Source organism: Anabrus simplex, chromosome 2 (assembly GCF_040414725.1).
Source record: "Anabrus simplex isolate iqAnaSimp1 chromosome 2, ASM4041472v1, whole genome shotgun sequence".
NCBI lineage: Eukaryota > Metazoa > Arthropoda > Insecta > Orthoptera > Tettigoniidae > Anabrus > Anabrus simplex.
Window position 1 is genome coordinate 1157317751 of NC_090266.1, and position 12763 is coordinate 1157330513.

General features: G+C 41.6%; 1 protein-coding gene across 2 annotated transcripts in view; it reads right to left on the reverse strand.

Annotated features, from left to right (window-relative positions):
• Vps8 (vacuolar protein sorting 8) overlaps window positions 1–12763 on the reverse strand; it is a 221275-nt gene that overhangs the window by 68796 nt on the left and 139716 nt on the right. The window lies entirely within an intron of this gene.

A 12763-nucleotide genomic window follows, 5' to 3' on the forward strand; every position in this document is an offset into this window, starting at 1 on the left:
TTACTTGCTATAGCGGATTGTCGTTATATCTGATTTTTGTATAAAAGTTGGAAAACCCCCCGTACACATTAAAATCGGTATGAAATGGTGATCACTTTGTTCAAAACGTGCGTTTCTGCAGATGATATCCACACTACAGCTTATTTGCTTGTTATTTTTCGAAATCCGATGCTACGTGAAAGTGTATGTTAATTTCATTCTGAAAAAAAAAACAGTACCGTACTTTTCCGAATCCATGACAAACCCCACTTTTTCCTACAAAAAATTTTAATCATCCTCAAAAAGTGCTTTGTAAAATCATATAAATGCCTTTGTTGTACAGTACGCATTTTTAGACTATTTTTAGATGCCGAACATTGGGTTTCGTTATACCGAATATTTTGCGGCTGCACAATTATTCTTTATTCCGCGGGTTTAATGACCATTTACTTAACCCTCTACTGCATGAGTTATTTTTCGTTTTCGTTTGGTGAAGAAAATTTCAAGCTTTAATGTTCAACATACGTTCAGTGTATTAGATGTACCAGCAATTCTTAACTGGGGCTAATAGCTTAACACTCATATGTGATGTGGATTGCCATAGTTGAATATATATACGATTTTTCACGATTTTACACTAAGCTTGCTACCTACTGGCCATGGGTACGTACTGCGTACCGTAGGTCGGTAATGTCGTTGAGGTTGAGCCAGAGGTACTCCTGAAGCCTGTGGTAATGTGATGGGGAGGGCCCACGTAAAATAAACGGTGGTTGGTGCGCGTGGATGTTGACGGGGTGGAAGGAGTACCTTTGGTTGTAGGGCTGTTTTGACTTATGTAAAAAAAAAAAAAAAAAAAAGGCATCACTGGGATATGTGTTTAATTGATTGTACAGTTGAAGGTGTTGTAATGACTGTATCCTAAATATAAGGATTGATAAGTATTGGAAAGGTGGTTTATCCTATTGTTTTTTATTTACGAATATTATACTTAAAGTGGCTTGCCTTGAGTTCTGGCTGAGTAGATCGCGGGGACTTACTGGATAATTTTTGAATGAATGAATCAATCAATCAATCAATGGATTACTGTACTTATGTCATTTAAGTGTATTTTAGTTATTTTACAATTAAGGATTCTATTATTATTTTCATTGCTATTAATATTATTTGTGTTATTTGTATTTGTAATTATAAGTTATGCAGGAATATCGTCTTCTAGAGGTTAAGTATAAGATAAGGCCTTGCCCTCTAACTTTGCCACAAATAAAGGCACCTGCAAACCACGTGAACTTGCCGCACTGGGGAGGCACGAGTGTCCTAATGAAGCAGGTAGCTGAGCCACAGGTGCAACCATATCGTATGGATACCTGTTGAGAGACCACACTAACGATAGGTTCGTCGAAAGGGGGTTAGCAGCCTTTCGGAAGTTGCAAGGGCGGAAGTCTGGATGACTGACTGAAATGGCCTTGTAATAATACTCAACTAACTCCTGAGGACATGCAGCTCTCTCTGTATGAATGATTTACAGATGATAGCTTCCTCCCACGTAAAATATTCCGGAGGTAAAATAGTCCCCCATTCGGATCTCCGAGTGGGGACTACACGAGAGGGGGCAATCATCAGGAAGATGGATACTGACATTCTGCGAGTCGGAGCGTGGAATGTTAGAAGTTTGAGTCGCCATGGTAGGTTAGAGAATCTGAAATGGGAGGTGGATAGACTAAAGTTAGATGTAGTTGGTATAAGAGAAGTACATTGGCAGGAAGAGCAGGATTTTTGGTCAGGCGACTACAGAATTATCAACACAAAATCAAACAGAGGAAATGCAGGAGTTGGTTTAATAATAAGAAAATAGGTCAGCAGGTAAGCTACTACAATCAGCATAGCAAAAGGATTATTGTTATCAAGTTAGACACCAAACCTATGCCCACAACAATAGTGCAGGTCTATATGCTACTAGTTCAGCATATAATGATGAAACTGAAAGAATATATGAAAAGAGAGAAGAGTTAATATAATACGTAAGAGGTAATGAGAATCTAATTGTGATGGGAGACTGGAATGCAGTGGTAGGCCAAGGAAGAGAAGGTAATACAATCGAATTTGGATGGGGACAAAGGAATGAAAGAGGATGTCGATTGGTCGAATTCTGCACCGATCATAATTTAGACCTAGCTAATACTTCGTTTAAACACCACAAACGATGGCTCTATATGTCGACAAGACCTGGAGACACTGGAAGGTATCGGATAGACTTCATTACGATTAGGCAGAGATTCAGAAACCAGATGCTGGATTGCAAAACTTTCCCCAGGACAGACATGGACTGTAACCACAACTTGTTGGTCATGTAATGCCGTCTGAAGCTGAAGAAATTGAAGAAAGGAAGGAATGCAAGGAGATGGGATCTACCTAGACAAGTTGAAAGAAAAGAGTGTGAGGGATTGTTTCAAGGAACATGTTGCACAAGGACTAAATGAAAAGGCAGAAGGAAACACAATAGAGGAAAAAATGGACAGTCATGAAAAATAAGCTTTCTAGGGCTGCTGAAGAAATGTTAGGAAGAAAGGAAAAATCAATTAAGAATCAATGGATAATTCAGGAGATACTAGACCTGATTGATGAACGACAAAAGTACAAGAATGCAAAAATTGAAGAGAGCAGAAAGGAATACAGGCAATTAAAGAATGAAGTGGAAAGAAAGTGCAGAACAGCTAAGGAAGAATGGCTGAAGGACAAGTGCAAGGATGTTGAAGGCTGTATGGTCCTAAGAATGGTAGATGCTGCATACAGGAAAATCTAGGAAACCTTTGAAGAAAACTATGTGTAGGAATATTAAGAGCTCAGCTGGAAAATCACTTCTAGGGGAAAAAAAAAACAAGGCAGAAAGATGGCAGGAACGTAACCAACAGTTGTATCAAGGTAAAGAGGTAGATGATATGGTTCTGGAACAAGAAGAGACTGTAGATGCTGATGAAATATGAGACCGAATTTTGAGGTCAGAATTTGACAGAGCTTTGAGAGACCTAAATAAGAACAAGGAATCTGGAATTGATGATGTACCGGGCGGTACACCTCCATGCCGCTAGTTCAAATATTGCGCCAATTTAAACTCCTCTACAGGAGAAGTCTGGAAACTTGAAAACTGAACTAATTCTACTATTTCTTAAAAGATGTCACTACGGTAAATGGTGTAATTTTGAAATTTTCTGAACTGTGTCTATTCCGACGTGTTTTTGTTTACTATCTAGCAAGAAGTGTGGACGCCCTCTTCTAGATGTCACTGCCTAAGAACTATAATTATGCACCCTAGTGCGAAATGAGGGAACTGTTTTTTGAAGAAATTTGGTATTCATAAGTTTGTTCTTTGGTAAATTTCTTTCATTCATTTTTTGGGTTGGCAGTATAACCCTTCTCTTTCTGCCAGTTTTGAATTTAACCAATCAGTAATTTCTGTAATTAATTTTCCTCCAATCATAGCTTTCTTCCTCAGGTTTCCATGTGTAATTCCTAGTCTACCAATAAAGTTGAAGGGGTGTGTCTATTCATTCTTGAAAGGTCTCGAATTTTCCACGAGGGTATAAAAACTGCTGATTTTCTTGTCTCCGGGCCACTTCATCGACAACTTGCTTAGTGTGTGATTATGTAGCAGGGGGCGGGAAGCGCCTCTTTCTTCGGGCAGCAGTTCATCAACAAGGTAATGGCCTGTTAACATCTTTATTTCTTGCTAGCTCAGCAGTTTTAACCCGCGGGGGAAGGTTCGAATCCTTTTCAATGTAAACCTTACTATATTCATGTAAATTAACCGCAATTTGGGATAGAGAGTGCTTAACCCTCTCGAGCTCCCACTCATGTTGTTTTGAGGTGACTACGTTTTCATACCTGATTTTCTTCTCTTCTTAGTGTAATAAATTATTCTTCTACGAGTCACCTCCCTAGTATGGGATTAGCCTCTGTATAACTGGCCGAGTACCACCTAGGTATTAAGATGTTTCATGTAGGAGTGCAAGCTACGCCTCCAGTCAATTTGGTTTTTTGGGCCATTTAATTAACCCAGAGTTTGTTTTCTTCATGTGAAGGCCCTGTAGGTTGGGTACAAGATACCCCTGTTTCACTGTATGAGTGCCTTGAGGGCAGTTAGGAATGAAGTTTGTTGTAGCCTTTGATAGGCTTGTAAAATTGAGACCGGGTCTGCTCTTTTTCTCTTAACATTGTAATTAGGAGCAAGTGCTCCTCATACTTAGGGGTTTTCTGCCCTTCAGCTATGGTGGTTGTGAGCTGAGAGCTCAGGAATTAAACTTGGGGCTCGAAGCCCAAATTTTGTAACGACTGCAATCTGTAAATTCTTAAATTGTTGATCTGCTACTTGGTACCTGTTACACTTTTGTCATTTGTTGTCATTTGTTGATTTTGGAAAAGAAAATATAACCTTTGTTAAAGTTTTAAATTAACTTTAATTCTGTAGTTGAGACCTATTCCCACCCGCACCTTCTTTCACCTCTAACTACCACGGATAACTCCGTAACAAGTGGTAGCAGAGCGTGGTTGAATGGGTCTCATTTTAGCCCCTGTTGACGGCTAAATATTGCATTTAATTGGAACTCTAACAATTTTCTCCGTAGCTGGAAATTTTTCTTTTCTAAATTTGTAAATCATTCGTCATCATGTCCGGCCCTCGCGATGTCCTCCATCCCTTCTATTTGCGTAAGGAGGAATTAATTTATGAATTATCTATTAGAAACGTTCAATCTGGAGGCACGGTTGCGGTGGATGCCAACAAACTTAAAGATTCCCTCACGTTGGCAATTAACTCCCCAACTTTGGGAGAGAAAGAGATTGACAACGCTCTCTCCACGATCAATGACAATGTTACTGAACTAGCATCCGTAGTTTGTTTCTTTGAAGAAGGGAATCCATCTCTTAACCAACTTAAATGTGTGCAAGCTCGATTATTCCATTTTTATAATAGGCTTCATGATCTATTGTCTCTCAAATTGAGTGACATTCAGGGAAAGGAGGCTAGTGCCCTCATTGAAAACATTTCTAAATTGTCCAGTACTGTTGGTCAATTGTTATCGGGGGTAACGGCTCCCAAGACTGACCCGCCCATGGCGGTAAACACTGTCAGTGAGGAAACTTCTTCCAAAGGGGAAGAAAATGGAACATCTGCAGTTACTCAAAAGACACCTGCCCCTCTAGAAACCGAGCCTGATCGTCGGCCCTAAATTCCGCCCTTCTTTTTGAATACTGCACCCTCGGAGCCTCCGTCACCCCCTAGGCAGTTCCCTACTATGTCACCTGGCTTCAGTAGTTTGCCTCATCCATTATCAAATGTTACTTAGGGGTATTTCCAAGTTTTCGGTTAACTCTACCAGTGAAGTAATTTCATTTTTGAGATTTTTGGTCGAGTTCCAAGATCATGCCCTAGTATTTTCCCTCTCTGCTTCCCAAATTCTTCAAATTATTTATCCGTATGCCATAAGTGTCCTCTCAGACAAAATAGTTAGGGCAATTGCTGAACAGTCATCTATTGAAGACTTTCACGCCCACCTTCTCGCAAACTTCATTCCGGCTCGAGCTAGGTCATCTCTTATTCAAAAGCACTATTATCGTGTACAGCGTCTGGACGAAAGCCTGGCCAACTTCATCCAGGATATCAAATTCTATACCAGGGTGTTTGCTCTTCATTTTCCAGAAGATCAAATTGTTCATGCTATTGTGGAAGGAATATCACCATCCTATAGGTCATATTTGTGTTTTGCGGCGCGCCCGCAAACCTTTTCTGAGCTTGAAGCATTGGCCGTATCAGCCGAAGGGGTTAGATATGCTGATACATTACGTGTTGCGAGGGAGCCACCTCCGTCATCAAGTACCTTTCGGTCTACTCCTCGCCGAACCATCTCAACCCGTAAATGTTATGCTTGCGGGTCGCCTGACCATCTTTGCAAATAAATGTCCATTGATCAAATCTAGTAGGACAAATAATGGAGCAGGTTCATCCCAAGGCTGCTTTAAATGCGGCTCGTTTTCACATATTGCCAAGAACTGCCCTAATGCTAGCAGCACTCCCTCCTGCTCAACTTCGGGTGCAACTTCCACCAACAATCAAAAATGACTAGTGGCTCCGGCTGAGTCGGTAGATTCATCCTTTCAAGGCTCAGCACAAATTAAATCTGACGAAAATGCAGGAAAAAGTCAGAACAATTTTACATTACCATTTGAATGTCCCAGAGAATGTCTTAGGATTGGGGCGGATTCACCCGTACCGGTTCCCTTCCTCAAAATTGAATTAAATAATGAACCTGTAACAGCTCTGTTAGACTCTGGTAGTGTGTGTTCCATTATTTCAGATGAATGGTATTCGAAATTGAAATCTGTTTGTAAACTTCCTGACTATTGCTCGTCTTCGGTTCAATATGTTTCGGCTAATTCTTCTCCATTAGAAATTTTAGGTTCCTTAAATGCCAAAATTCGTATTTCTAAATTTACTTGGAAGGTTAAACTATTGGTGGCAAAGCACTTGTCCTGCCCCATTATATTGGGAGCAGACTTCATGTCCCACACTGGTCTAGTGCTCGATCTTCAGAGCAAGTCGTGCACGTTCAAATTTGCTTCAAGTTGTAAAATTCCCTTATTAAAGTGTAATTCTGTGTCGTGTTCATCTGTTTCGCCTACCCAGGATGAAATGTTGTTAGACCTTAGACATCTACCTGGGGAGCAGGCAGAGAGTATTCGTAAGTTGTGTCAGTCGTTTCCAGAGGTTTTCTCGGATACTCTTGATGTTACTGACCTTATTGAATACAAGATTGAGGTTACGGATTCCATCCCCGTTAGATTTCCACCTTATAGGCTATCTCCGCCTAAAATGAAGGCTCTGAAGGAGATTATTGATCAGATGTTGAAGGATGGCATTATTCGGCCCTCTAAGTTAGCGTATTCATCGCCTATTTTCCTTGTTCCGAAACCGCAAGGTGGCTTCAGGCCCGTGACTGATTATAGGGCTCTCAATCGGAAGGTGGTGTTTCAATCTGTGCCCCTTCCCGACCTTCATTCTTGTTTTTCATGGTTTCGTAAAGCTAAGTTCTTCACCATCCTAGACCTCAATCAGGCTTATAACCAGATTCCACTAGCAGAGGAATCCAAACACCTGACAGCTTTTGCCACAGATTGGAACTTGTACGAATACAACCGCGTGCCTTTTGGGCTCCCCACGGGAGCAGCTGTACTCACTAGACTGCTAGATAGGGTCTTCTCCGACATCAAGTTTGAGTACTTGTACCACTATCTTGATGATGTCGTCGTATTTTCGGAGACCTTCGAAGAACACCTAGATCATCTGAGAGAAGTTCTCAATCGCCTTCGTAAGGCTGGGTTAACTGTGAAGTTGTCCAAGGTCGCCTTCACTAAGCCTTCCATGTCATTCCTAGGGCATATTGTATCGCCCGATGGTGTTGCAGTCGATCACTCTAGAACACAGGCCATCCGTGATTTCAAGCCTCCCAAGGACATCAAAGGGATTGCTAGGTTTATTGGCATGGTGAATTTCTTCAGGAAATTTATTCCAAATTTCGCCAATAGAGCGGCGCCCTTCAACTTACTTCTTAGGAAAGGCATCAAATTTGAGTGAGGACCTTCTCAACAAGCCGCTTTTGAAGATCTTAAATTAGCTCTGTGTAATGCCCCTGTTCTTGCCATGCCCGATTTCGCGAAGAAATTCATCGTCCAAACCGACGCGTCGGCGGCGGCGGTGGCTGCGGTCCTTCTTCAAGAGACCGAACTAGGGAGGCGACCCATCGCCTATGCATCTAGGACTCTTTCGGCTCAAGAAGCCAAGTATTCCATCTATGAACTTGAGGGTTTGGCTGTCTTATTTGCGCTAGAAAAGTTCCGCCTCTATCTGGAACATGTCAAGCTCGACTTGGAGACTGATAACCAAGCCTTAAGCTGGGTCTTAGGTAGGCCGCGTCGTACTGGTCGTATAGCCCGGTGGGCCATCCAAATTTCTGCCTTCCAATTTGACTTTAGGCATATCAGAGGTACTGAAAATGTTGTGGCAAACGGACTAAGCCGCATTTTTTCCAATGATGTAGAGACCCATGAACTGGTCGATAGTTCTTCACCTCCCGAGTCCATACGACCTGAGGTTAATGCCATTTTAACTGATGCTCCTATGTTGTTTAGGGATCTTGAGAAATATCAACGTGAAGATCCGACGTTGGGGCCTATCATGGAAACCCTTTCATCTGGGGAACATGTTGTCCCTTATGTGCTGAGGAATGGTGTTTTATGTTGCCCGTCGAGGCATGATAAGATGAAGGTGGTGGTTCCAGCCGTTCTTGTGCCCATGATCTTCAAGTACTATCATGAGACCCCATTAGGGGGGCATTTAGGTATCTTTAAAACTAGAGAAAAGATCCGGGAGATGTTCATTTGGAAAGGTATGGATGGTGAAATTCGGGAACTAGTTAAAGCTTGTAAAACTTGTTGGATTAGTAAACCCTCCATGTCCACTAAGCAAGGGCTTTTGTCTTCTCATCAAGCGGAACGTCTTTATATCGACTACGTAGGACCCTTCCCTCAGTCAAAGGGGAATGCCAACAAGTTCATCCTTGTGTGTGTAGATGGCTTCACTAGATTTTCTTGGTTATTTCCGACTAAGCTGGCTACCGCTCAGTCCACTATTTCCTGTTTAAATTCCATTTTTGCTTCTTTTGGTCCATGTCAATATATTGTGTCGGATAATGCTAAAGCTTTCACATCCAATCTCTTTCGTAAATTCTGTTTTGATTTGTCCATCTCTCAAGTGACTACTTCTGCTTATTATCCTGAACCATCTCTAGCTGAACGGGTCAATCGTAATCTGAGGTCGGCTCTTATTGCCTATCATCACGACGATCATTCTAGGTGGGACACGTCCCTGCACTGGTTAGCCGTCGCCTTGAATTCGGCGGTTGATGAATCTCATTAATTTACTCCAGCTTCTTTGATGTTCAAGTTTGTTCCCAACACGCTGCTCTCTAACCTTTGGTCTCTTAATGATATTCTACCCGAGACAATAGATCCTGATAACATTAAAGATCTTTGGAAGAAGGCTAAGGCCAACCTTAAAGTGTCTCATGAAAAGGTTAGGAAAAGATATGATCGTGGATGGAGACCCACCCATTTGAAGGTAGGCGACCAGGTTATGGTCAAGATTTTTGTTCCCGCGGGCAAGCTTGCCCCCCAGATTTCATGGGCCGCGCGTCATTTCAGATTTCCTTACCCCGGTGTAGTTATTACTAAGCAATCCAGCCACCAAGAGGATATTTAGGGTTCACCTGTCGCAGGTGAAACCTGTGTAATTTCCGTGCTAACTTGGTCCTTATAATTTTGTAAGAATCCTGAAGGTTATATTTTTAAGTTCATTTTAAGGCCTTCTGCCCCTTGTTGTTTTACATTTGGTTGAATCTGCCTTGTATAAATTGTGTGAAACCTTCCCTCAGGTTACTCAGCTGTCCTCTCTGTAAGGCCATTAATAAGCTCCCGCCTCCTGCTAAACCACACCAGTGGCTAATTAAAATGAAATAAAAACTTCCACGCCGCTGGCCCCTCAGCCACACCACAAAGACTGTACCCTAAAATCATTATGGTCCAACAAAATTCTGCCGCCGAGATCTTAATGTTTCAGTGGCCCCGCAGCCGTGCGGCGCCGTACCGCCACTGAGGTGGGGTACGGGCCCGCTCAACTCCAGTGAGGTCAACCAGTGTACGGTGAGTCGGTGTCCTCCTTCCGGCCAAGGCTGATGTGCGGCGCACCACCTGCAAACTGCCCGCAGACTGTAAACAATCGTCGCGTGTGCGGCGTGCTTCACCACCACTACCCCTCTCATAGTAGCGGGAGTGGTGTATCTCAGAGTACTTGAGGGGTCCGAGCGGCCTCCTCTGAACACAAGCAGTGGCGGCTGGTCTGGCCGTCAAACTTAATCAACAGCTAAAGTTCTTCTTCAGCTACATGGACACCTTATTGCTACAATTAATAATTTTTTGCTTCAAATCAACCTTTGGTGGACTTAAAAAAAGTTTTTTTTTCTTTCGTGAATTAAAGTGTTTTTTGAATTCAACTCCTACAAACATAGAGACATTTCATCAAAATCTACTACAAAAGTTTAAAACTGGACTTAACCTAGTCGCACCCACCAATATCAAACCTATTAAGAGATCTCTGACTACCGAAAAATTGGTATTTTCTCTGCTAAATTTTTCTTCATCCAATCTGCAAAAGACTTGGAATTTGTTTTAAAAGAAATATTTTTGTTTTCTTTGGTGTCACCCCTTGGAAGGACTTTTGGGGGGGAGGTCTGTACCGGGCGGTACACCTCCACGCCGCTAGTTCAAATATTGCGCCAATTTAAACTCCTCTACAAGAGAAGTTTGGAAACTTGAAAACTGAACTAATTCTACTATTTCTTAAAAGTTGTCACTACGGTAAATGGTGTAATTTTGAAATTTTTTGAACTGTGTCTATTCCGACGTGTTTTTGTTTACTATCTAGCAAGAAGTGTGGACGTCCTCTTCTAGATGTCACTGCCTAAGAACTATAATTATGCACCCTAGTGCGAAATGAGGGAACTGTTTTTTGAAGAAATTTGGTATTCATAAGTTTGTTCTTTGGTAAATTTCTTTCATTCATTTTTTGGGTTGGCAGTATAACCCTTCTCTTTCTGCCAGTTTTGAATTTAACCAATCAGTAATTTCTGTAATTAATTTTCCTCCAATCATAGCTTTCTTCCTCAGGTTTCCATGTGTAATTCCTAGTCTACCAATAAAGTTGAAGGGGTGTGTCTATTCATTCTTGAAAGGTCTCGAATTTTCCACGAGGGTATAAAAACTGCTGATTTTCTTGTCTCCGGGCCACTTCATCGACAACTTGCTTAGTGTGTGATTATGTAGCAGGGGGCGGGAAGCGCCTCTTTCTTCGGGCAGCAGTTCATCAACAAGGTAATGGCCTGTTAACATCTTTATTTCTTGCTAGCTCAGCAGTTTTAACCCGCGGGGGAAGGTTCGAATCCTTTTCAATGTAAACCTTACTATATTCATGTAAATTAACCGCAATTTGGGATAGAGAGTGCTTAACCCTCTCGAGCTCCCACTCATGTTGTTTTGAGGTGACTACGTTTTCATACCCGATTTTCTTCTCTTCTTAGTGTAATAAATTATTCTTCTACGAGTCACCTCCCTAGTATGGGATTAGCCCCTGTATAACTGGCCGAGTACCACCTAGGTATTAAGAAGTTTCATGTAGGAGTGCAAGCTACGCCTCCAGTCAATTTGGTTTTTTGGGCCATTTAATTAACCCAGAGTTTGTTTTCTTCATGTGAAGGCCCTGTAGGTTGGGTACAAGATACCCCTGTTTCACTGTATGAGTGCCTTGAGGGCAGTTAGGAATGAAGTTTGTTGTAGCCTTTGATAGGCTTGTAAAATTGAGAGCGGGTCTGCTCTTTTTCTCTTAACATTGTAATTAGGAGCAAGTGCTCCTCGTACTTAGGGGTTTTCTGCCCTTCAGCTATGGTGGTTGTGAGCTGAGAGCTCAGGAATTAAACTTGGGGCTCGAAGCCCAAATTTTGTAACGACTGTAATCTGTAAATTCTTAAATTGTTGATCTGCTACTTGGTACCTGTTACACTTTTGTTATTTGTTGTCATTTGTTGATTTTGGAAAAGAAAATATAACCTGTGTTAAAGTTTTAAATTAACTTTAATTCTGTAGTTGAGACCTATTCCCGCCCGCACCTTCTTTCACCTCTAACTACCACGGATAACTCCGTAACAGATGACATTCCCTCTGAATTACCAACTGCCTTAGGAGAAACCAGCACGATGAGGTTATTCCATCTATCGTGTAAGATGTACGAGACAGGAGAAGTGCCATCAGATTTTTGGCGGAATGTTTTCATACCTATTCCCAAGAAAGCTGGTGCTGACCAGTGTGAAAACTACTGCACCGTTAGTTTAATATCTCATGCCTGCAAAATTTTAACTCATAGTATTTGCAGGAGACTGGAAAGACAAACAAACTGAGCTGGGAGGTGATCAATTTGGTTTCAGAAGAAATGCTGGAACACGTGAAGCAATCCTGATTTTACATCTGATCTTAGAGGATCGAATTAAGGACAAGCCAACATGCATGGCATTCATAGATCTGTAAAAGGCATTTGATAATGTTGATTGGACCAAGCTACTTGAGATTCTGAAGGTGATTGGGATCAGGTACCGAGAACGAAGAATGATCTATAATCTGCATAAAAATCAGCCTGCAGTGATAAGAATCAAAGGCTTTTGGAAAAAGAGGCAGCACTCCAGAAAGGCATGAGGCAAGGTTGCAGTTTGTCCCCCCTCCTTTTCAATGTTTATATAGAACAGGCAGTAAGGGAAATCAAAGAAATTTGGGGACGGAATCACAATCCAAGGAGACGAAATCAAAACTCTGAGATTAGCTGATGATATTGTTATTTTATTTGAGACTGCAGAAGATCTGGAGAAACTGCTGTATGGTGTGGACAGAGTCTTGGTTAAGGAGTACAAGATGAAAATAAATAAGTCCAAAACAAAATGAATGGAGTGCAGTCAGACAAAGTCAGGTGACGCAGGAAATATTAGATTAGGAAATGAGGACTTAAAAGAAGTAGATGAATATTATTTGGGTAGTAAAATAACTGATGATGGCAGAAGTAAGGATATAAAATGCAGACTAACACAAGCAAAGAAGGCCTTTCTTAAGGAAAGTAATTTGCTCGCCTCGAACATTGGTA